Raw genomic sequence first — 9,511 nt, 5'->3', positions numbered from 1 at the left:
AACATCTATAACTCGTCCAGAATTTAGTGCAGTGACAGCAGAGGCCCAGAGGATGCACGGTATAGTACATCGTGATCTCTCCGCAGCAGTGACCTGTGGTTTCCTGCTGTCCTGCTTGTAGGACAGAGTTTTCATTTTGGACAAACTTGTTTTACCTGCAGAGAATATGACATCAAAGAAGAGGATTAAAGGATAAAGCTGAAATCCAATGAAAACAACCAAAAAAGTACCAAATACAGTCACAATTAGAATAAGCAATAATTGAAAATCAAAGCTGACCCAAGTCATAATCGGACTATTATATGTAATATGTCAACAGGAATATGAATGGAATGTTCATTCAGCAACTCTTGTAAACATCATGACTGAAATAATGTCTTCTTCATTATCAGGTCTTTAGTCAGATAATCGGTGTCCATGGTAATGTAGTAACGGGCAACTGAGTGTCTCCAATTAACCTTCATGTCTTCGGAATGTGGGAGGACGTCGGACTAAGTGGAGAAATGCACTGATGCGTCAGTCGTCTATAAAATGTTTTCATTTCACTATATATATGTTTAATACAAAAGAAAAGAAAGAAAAAGTGAGAGCACAGGACATTTTTTTCCAGCCGGTCTCTTAAATTATTAATACTGCAGCAGTAATGCTTTTCTTTTGGACTACCAATAGTAGTATATTTTACATATTTCATAAACGTGGATATATTCTCCTGAACATTTGTACACAGCAACAGGCAACCCAGTTTGAGCCTGACTTCTCTCTGTGACTATCCTCAGTTCGATCCTGATTTAAAATGCGTGCTGTTCTCAGTCTGACTCCTGCAGCGGATCATTTGACTGACAGCAGCTTCCTCTGTTTCTACTCTCACCTGGTTTGTCTCTGTTTGCTCTTCCTGGTTGAGTTTTTCTCCTCGGAGCAGCCTCCAGTGAATTGTTCTCAGTGTTTACACCTGTGTCGATGAATTATTGCTCGCTGCCCTTGCTTGTCACTTGTGTCCCAGGCGTCTGAGTGGGCCTCTGTTTGTGTGTGGGCAGCTCTGATAAATGATCAGCTGTCGCCGACAGACCTGCAGGGATTTATGTTGTACAAAATGTTTGTCCTTCACATCCATTTTCCAAAAAAGACTAACAGAGTCCAGGCACTCTCTGTTTTTTGCTCTTTTATACCAAATTTCCTGTTTGTCGACTGACATTTTATGACCAGATACTGCAGAGAAGTTTTGCAGAGAACGAGCAGTTTTGATGTCAAATAACCAAAACCTCTGTTAATGTTTTGCAAATAATTTGTGCAATTTAAGTTGATGTCTATCATCCAGTTTCATTTCTGTTAGTATCTAAAAAGTGTCCATCAAACTTTCTGAAAGTGAACAAATTTGAGTTTTTTTAGCATGAGACAAACATTCGATTTCTTTTAGCTCCATTTTTGGTCTCCACTGACGCTACAGAAATGTCTGCTTGTCTTTCTTCCTGTCTTTTAGTTGCAGTAGTTGTAGGTCTAGTGAAATGTGGATTGATGAGGGGGAGAGTTGATGAGAAATAAAAACAAATGAACTATTCAATGCTAAACTACATAGAGCATTGATGTTCTACTGGTTGGCTGCAGTGTATTAATGCATCCAGCAGACACATGGCAACATTAGACTTCACCAGTTGGGTGAATATTGGGTAATGTCATGTTCTCATCATATCATTCAGACATTAATTATGACCAAAAATAAATAAAAGAACATGCACTTCAACCTCTGACTTCTCATTCCTCTCATTCCAAGCAATGCAAATGAACTAAAACAAACAAACAAACCACCAACCCAAAGCTCACATGTACAGGAAATATAACATTATTGAGAAAGTCAAAGATTATATTTGATGATATTCTGTCTTTAGAAGCTGCTCTCGCTCTGTTCTCTCCTCTCCCTTGTTTCACTTTGACTGCAGAGTCAGGACTCTCATCTTGTTTCAACTCATGTGTGAGATTTCCTTTGAGATTTCCTCCTCTCCGTGTTTCCCCAGACTGAACACAGACCACTCTCCTGGGTGTTTGATCTGCTTTGAGTGAAGAAGTTGACAGCAATCACTCATCTGACGCCCCTGTCCCCCCAAACCTGTTGCACAAAGCAGCCTGGTGTTCTTAGTGGCTTTGCTGAAATGTCAGATTTTGGATCCTGCTAAACTGGGCTTCACACGTTCAGTGGTGAATCTAAGAGCGTTTCCACATCTGAAGGTTTGCACCATGATCTAAAATAGGGCTCACGTCTTTGTTACAGACGTCACGTTGCAGTTTCGGGATCGGACTAAAAACTTTGTATGACATAAACTGTAAATGTCATGTCATTGTTATCTGTGAGGGCTGCATCTACCTAATTTTGGATTGTATTCACAAACTTGTTTTAATAAAGTGCATAGAATGAAGTAGTCTTTCTGTTTGAATGGAGAAGATGAGTGAACCTCTTAATTTTGTTGCCACTGTAATAACATTATGGTATGACTACCACTACTAGCCAAATCGAACATCCTCGTTGTTCAAACATTATAGCATTGGAGGGGATAATTACCATAGATAATTACAACCAATCCTGACACTTCCTCACACTTTCTTGTATTGTTTAATGCTGTTTCCTTTTCCTGAACTTTAAGTCCAACTATCCCAAAGAGTGCTTTCACACAGCAACCAAACTGATCGGTGGTTCGTTTGATCCAGACGTGTGCATCATGACTTTCTCCCCCCCCCACCCCCTATCCTTCATCTCCCAACACTGATTGAAAGGAAACTTACTTAAAAATAAAGATTGCTGGCAACAGCTGAATGAACATTGTGCACATCTAATCCTTTGTGCCGATCTATTGTGTCTGTAATGCCGATGTTCCGCGCGTAGCTTTTCCCAAGAGACCAGCGGTTGTTACAGATTTTTGGGCCAAGGCTTTGTGCACAATCACATCAAAGTTACAGGAGCGTGTTTGTGCATGGGTTCTCTGTATGTAGAAGCTGCCTACTTATTTGGCATCATTGATTGGATCCTCTTCTGCATGAATGCACTTCAATCCCTATGGAACAGCTGCATTTAACAGGTAACTACCATGTCTCATTTCCCTTACAGAGGCTGAGAAGGTAAGTAATGATACGCTCTGGTTCACCCGGGAGGAAAAAAGTGAAATGAACAGGACTTTTAAACTACATCCAGCTATAAAGCTGCACTTAACTGCACAGCAGTTGCGTTTGAAATGCCATTATAGGACAGCTCACGGGTAATGTCTTTGGCATCTAAATGCAAAAGAGACATAATTTATTTTTCTGTTTCTGCGATGTCAAATCAAAATGAGTGAAAACTAGAATTACTGCCCTGTGGTTGTATGCTTCTGCCAACCACTGAGATTTCTGTCTGCATACAGATTTCTTCCAGACTCATTTTAGGCCCCTGTGGCACTTAAACTTCTACCCCTGAAATCTTATCAGTTAATCTTTGAAACAAAATAAACCTTTGTGGCAAATTTGAAAGAATTATCTCGAGGTAATGTGTTCTTGAGGCAAATAATGGTTTGTGGGGTCACAGTGACCTTGACCTCTGTACCCCGAAATCGAGTTAGTTCCTCCTTAAGTCAAATTGAACATTTGTGCCAAATTTAAAGAAATTCCCAGGATATGTCTTGAAATATCATGTTCACAATAATATGATGTGCGGACTGAGCTACAACCTGAAAGTATAATGCCACCGACCACCGGCTGTAACTTAATTTTGGCTAAGGTTTTCTCTTGGTTGCTATGTTCCTCTAGCTGAAAGTCTAAACTAATCTCATGTCTGTCCGGAGGATACTGAACATGATCTTAAAGACTGGAAACAGAGGATAGCAGACTCCATCCAAAATATGCCAAACTCACAAAGCTCACTCATTTGCACACTGTATCTTGAGTGTTTGAAAACACTCGATGCTTGCAGTTATTGCAGAGTTTTTGGCATCAGTGTGCTGTTACCAGGCAACCAGTCCAGTGGAGACTCAATGAGAAATCATTTAGAAGTACTGACATACCTTTCTGTCTATTTTTTACTTTTCATATCCAGTTCAGATGTACGAGGAGTCTATCCCAGCATCTTAACTCCGAAAGACATTTTTTTGAGTTTCTATGTCTTTGGGTTTTGATAAAGAAACTGAAACCACCACTATGAAGGACTTTTTCTCTTTCTTCCTGTCATGTACTTTATCATTCAAGGAGAGTACAACGGTGTGCACTTTCGGTCATAACAACCATTACATATTCTCAGTTATGTGGAATGAAACTGTTTCCATTTACTTGGTATTTACAATACTTTTAGCCCTGTTTTTGATCTCCACCTTCTTGAGTTGCCATTAAGGAAAAATCTCGTTCAATGCTTCACTAGCTCTTTGCCTTTAGTTGCTCTGCAGGCATTTAAAGAAAAAATGCCGATTAGTTCAATTTTAATGGGCAAAAACTTTCCTTCACTTCTCCACTTCTTTCAAATTCCAAATACTCCCTAAAACAACTTTTCAGGAATTCCACGTAAGAACTCTTTTGATATCTGGGGCAACTTGTTCCTTCAACCTGGTTCAATTATATAACTAAAGCATCAAATAGCTGAAGCTGCTAGTTCCTAAAAAAACCTCTCCGGCTTGTGAGCACCTCCACATCTCTGCTGTGCTGTTAAATCACAACTGTGTATCCTGCTGCACAGCCTCCATGCTTCGACATCTGAGGTCAAACAATGAGATCTCTAAAACTGTTATATATAAAACTTTTGTATATAACAGTGATAGTTCAAGGAAAAAAACTAATTAAAATAGTGAATTCTTAATTAAATTACACAAAAGCTTATTTTGATTTTGGATTGCATAAATTATTTCATTTATGCAACTTCTATGTAATAGAACATGTCAGCGACACGCTATGCTTCCCAATGTATATTAATGTATTGTCGGGTTGCTGCCATTAGTATTTATGAAGGTCACTGTCTCTAACTATACTTCTTCACACTCCACAGGGAGTATGGAAGCAGAAAAGGTCAGGATGTCATTCATCCTCTCAGTGTGGGAGGATATCCTAATGGCAACAGCCTGGACACAACAGGAAAATGCTGTTAAATCCAGCTAAAGGTCAAAGTTTAAATGATTCCTGCCTGGATTAAAAAAGCTGGACTTTGTAGTCGGGTTGACTTTTACGCACAGATTTGTGATTGGACGATTTAAAAGGTCAAAATAAGGGACTGTCACTTTATTTGGACGTTTTTTCAGTAAAGAGTAGAGTTGGATGTCCATCTTCAGATTATTGGGTTATTGTATAGTTGTAAATCTTACACACTGGACCTTTAATACATACAAAATATAATGTGGAAAAATAACAGGTTGTGGTAATAAATGTGTTAGTGAATAGACTTTGTTTTATATTGCCAGAGACAAGCAAGCTGCCCAGACTGTGCTGAGCTTTAGCCTATCTAGCTGTCAGCTAGTTTTATATATATATATATATATATATATATATGCATAAACTTGTGTGTAGGTGTTAAAGAGAGAGAAATAAAGAAAAAAAGTCTTAAAAAAGATTTAAGTATGGTGTGAAGCTTTATTCAAAATATCAAATTGGATGCGATCTTTCAATGAATTATACAAAAAATAATTGCAGTTTAAAAATTTAAAACAATCCCCCAAAACTCCAGCGCTAAATCATTTTTTTAAATTGTTTTTATGGTAACCGCTTTTTGGCTCAGGACTCTTTAAAAGGTGCTTAGAAACTACTTCTTTAAAAAAAAGGGGGGGAAGGAAGAAAAGAGACATTATTAAGCCAATTATAAGCTAAATAATCATGTAGAAAGAGGCAGACTGGACAGGACCTGTCACATGAATTTTACACACACACGCACACACAAGCTACACTCACACACAGTCGAGCTCGCTCTCAACCTGTGAGGTATTCGCCTCTCTCACTTTGTTCCTCTCCGGCCCGATATAATGGTGGTTGCTGGCTGAGTCACTGGTTTTCTCTGAAGTCCCTGCAGACAGAATCACTAATGAGCCGACCCGTCTCCAACCAGGATGATTCTGTGGTCCTCAGTATACAAAACCCTCCTGCTCCAGTGCTTTGTGGTACTTGGATTCACGAATACAGTTATGACCAATAAAGATCTACTCTGTGCCATGTGCTACGAGTGCTTTAAAAAAAGAAATATCCAAGGTTTTTCTAAATTCTAATTCTTCTTAATTTACAGTATTGACAAGAACGAAGTGAGACGGTTGTTTACGAGCTCAAACAAAAGGCTGGAACCTGCTGCTTCCTGCTCGTCTATTAATTCAATTTACAATCGGAGTCATTCTGTCTCCCAGTTGAAGGGCGCTGAGTCGTGGCTGGAGCCGTCTCAGTGTAATGCAGCCAGCGCTTGTGGTTCTATCTGAGCGTTGACAGGGCAGAAGCTGGAAGGTGACGCGACGTGTCACTCCCCATCTTCAGAGTCATTAAGTAACCTGTCAGCTCGTATCAAAGGAAAACCGCCACGGGCTCTGATCGGAGCACGTTTTGACCTCCATGTTGGAAGACGTCTCCAGGAAAATTGTCCTTGTTTGTACAAACGGTACAAAATGGAATCATCGAAGAATGAGATGTTGTGATATCCAAAGTGATCGAAGGTGTCAATGCGGCGACTCATGAGTGGCAGCTGTGCCAGTGAGGCCCAGAGAACATTTTGTAACTTGTGACTCAGATCACTTTGTCAGCCGTGATCCATTATCTGCTGTTCGAGTGATCGGAGCAACGTTGGCTCCATCACCGTCGAGCTGCAAAGAACAGCTGCAGGTTGTTTATCCGGGAAAAAGGCTGCATAATTAAAAAGAAGAAAAATAAAAACAAGGGTCTTTTGTTGAAACTCACAATAACAAATGTCTTAGATCGATAGAATATTAAATGAGTGCTTTCTGTGCACAAGAAAGTCTTCAGAAATAAATGTTATACGACTCTGGCTTTTATCCCAATGAAAACAAACAAAACCAACAATGAATTGATTCATCCAACATCAAAGTTTTATCAATGCATCTAATATAATATAAACTTAAAATATATAGATGTACCTCATCTCTGCAGGTGACGTCTTATTTCTTCACATTAACATACATGGTTTCATTCCAATCAACACCATCCTGCTGCCTGAGATAATCACAAGAGCAGCAAATGTCTGAAATAATACATTCAAGTCATGTTGGAATAATCGGAAAAATGTGTTCCCGATTGGTAAAAAATCCTGTGAACGCCACTTCAAGCTGGAACAACAACTCTGACGATTGTGAACATTTTGGTACACGAGTTGCTGATGTAGTTCCTTTCAATGTGAACAGATGTTTTTAGGATTAACATGTGTCTACACAGCATCCATGTTTTTTTTCACAACCCGGCTTCAAAGCACAGGAACGACGACAACTCGGGAAGTGGGACATTCCGAGGAGCATGTGAAGTCAAAGTTAACCTGCCACTGTAAATATCCCACAACAAAGGCACAATCCGTAAGAATAAAAACTGAAGCTTTTATCCAAATATCTACAATCTTTTTTGAGAGATTGTATGTATTCCACAGACAGCCTGGGGAATTAGGAGGGAATTGAGCAACAGACTCATTTTACTGGTCGTTAAATTGAAATTGTTGAAAAAAAAAAATCAACTAGGAAGAAAACAGTGATCGTCAGTGTTTTTGAATAGAAAATTTTATTCTAAACCTTCTGAAAAGTTATTTGAGGTGACATACCCACAGGAACATATCGACATACTGGAAACACATGGTCGCCATACAAGGAGAGCCACGTGATTATAGACCCACTGGATCTATAACCACTGGAAGTAACACTTAATAGTCACATGCAACACCTGTGGAAATCATTTATCGTTCTAAAATGTACAATTGTAAGTTCTACAAGTGGCTTTATTCCAAATGTAAATGTGAGAGATGTTGCTTGGGCCCAATTTAAAAAAATTATCATGCATAAAGTTTAGACAAAAGACCAAACCATAGATGAAAACATGGATATTGACTCCACTAATGCACATTTATAACGACTGCTCTGAAACCACGTGACTCCCCTCTCGTCTGTCATCATGTCTTTGATTGGTATAATCATGTTTTTTATGGCATTATGTTTTCTCTAGGATTAAAGGCTTGTGGCTTTAAGACGCCTGGAGTCGTCTCCACATAATTAACCACAGAGCTAATTGAGCTGCTCTGCCTACACATGCATCGCAACGTTAAATCATGAATGCCCTTACATTCATTAATGTGGCTCGTGTCTTCCATTGTGAAAGGAGCGATACATTCAACATGCTAGAGCTGGGATGTTGACGTGAGCCGTGGGTTTAATTAAAAACTGTCACCCTGGGAAAGGAAGAGGCTGCCACATGTGAGTGGGTGGAGATGAGATGAGCTTCCTCAAACCCCAGTGCACACACAATATTCACATGTTCATTCATGCACGCACACACACACACACGCACACACACTTACTGTAAACACAATAATGCACATGCATCCTGGCATGTGGCCTCACATGGACTGACATTTCATGCAACGCTCCTTTTACAGCACATTGTGTATTGAAAGTGTGACATACAGTAGATGCTGTGATGATATTGATTGCCTCCCATTAATCCCATTAAAATGGCCTGATGCTATTTTTAGTCCCACATCTTTACAATTACTTTCTCAGTGTCTTTCTGTGACTCCTGTTTGACTTGATTGCACATGACAGCAGTTGACCTGACAGTACAGCCGGAGCTCGAGTCGGCGGCTGTGCTCACGGTGGCAGAGCAGCTGTTTGAGCCCGTGAAAGAAAACAGAAGATCCAAGGAGAGAAACTGTGAGACAATCTGAAGGTTGCAACAGCTATTTGTAAATCCATCGCCACATTTTATCTTTCATTTGTGACTACTGGCTAATTTCAAAATAGCGATTTACTAAATCAGATTGGAGCTAAGGCGTAAAAAATCTCCAACATCTGTTAGTTTTTCTATTCAAAAGTAAACAACTGTATACTAAGTAGCGTCCATTCGATAGATGGGAAAATACAGAATGTGTTTGAGATTATGGAGATAATAAATCAGGTTTAGAATAGTGGGATTTATGTTGCTCCTTTGTTGGCTCATTATCATTATTTTCTTGATGTCAACTTTGTATTGTCTAATGTTGTGAGATCGTAACTATATTATGTAGAGGCTTTATAATAAGCCCACTTGGCTTTCTGCCTCCCCCTACGCTGTATATTATTCTTTGTCATTTTTCTATGTGATTTTTTAATGTGCTAATCAAACCTAAACTAATCTGGTCGGGTTTGGTTAGTTGGTTACCTCTTTCAGTCTTTATTCCAAATTGGTTACATTTTATCATGCCAACGTTAGCTTTGATGGTTGAATGGATATGTAACAGTTACCTGGCAGTGAGTGTAAATAGTAAAGATCGCTACGTAAAACCTAATTAGTTTGGTCAATTTACAGAATTTAAAAAGAGCTGGTGCAAGGACATTTATTTTCCTTTAGG

Source organism: Limanda limanda, chromosome 18, assembly GCF_963576545.1.
Source record: "Limanda limanda chromosome 18, fLimLim1.1, whole genome shotgun sequence".
Taxonomy (NCBI): domain Eukaryota; kingdom Metazoa; phylum Chordata; class Actinopteri; order Pleuronectiformes; family Pleuronectidae; genus Limanda; species Limanda limanda.
Note: the sequence above shows the minus strand (reverse complement) of the source record.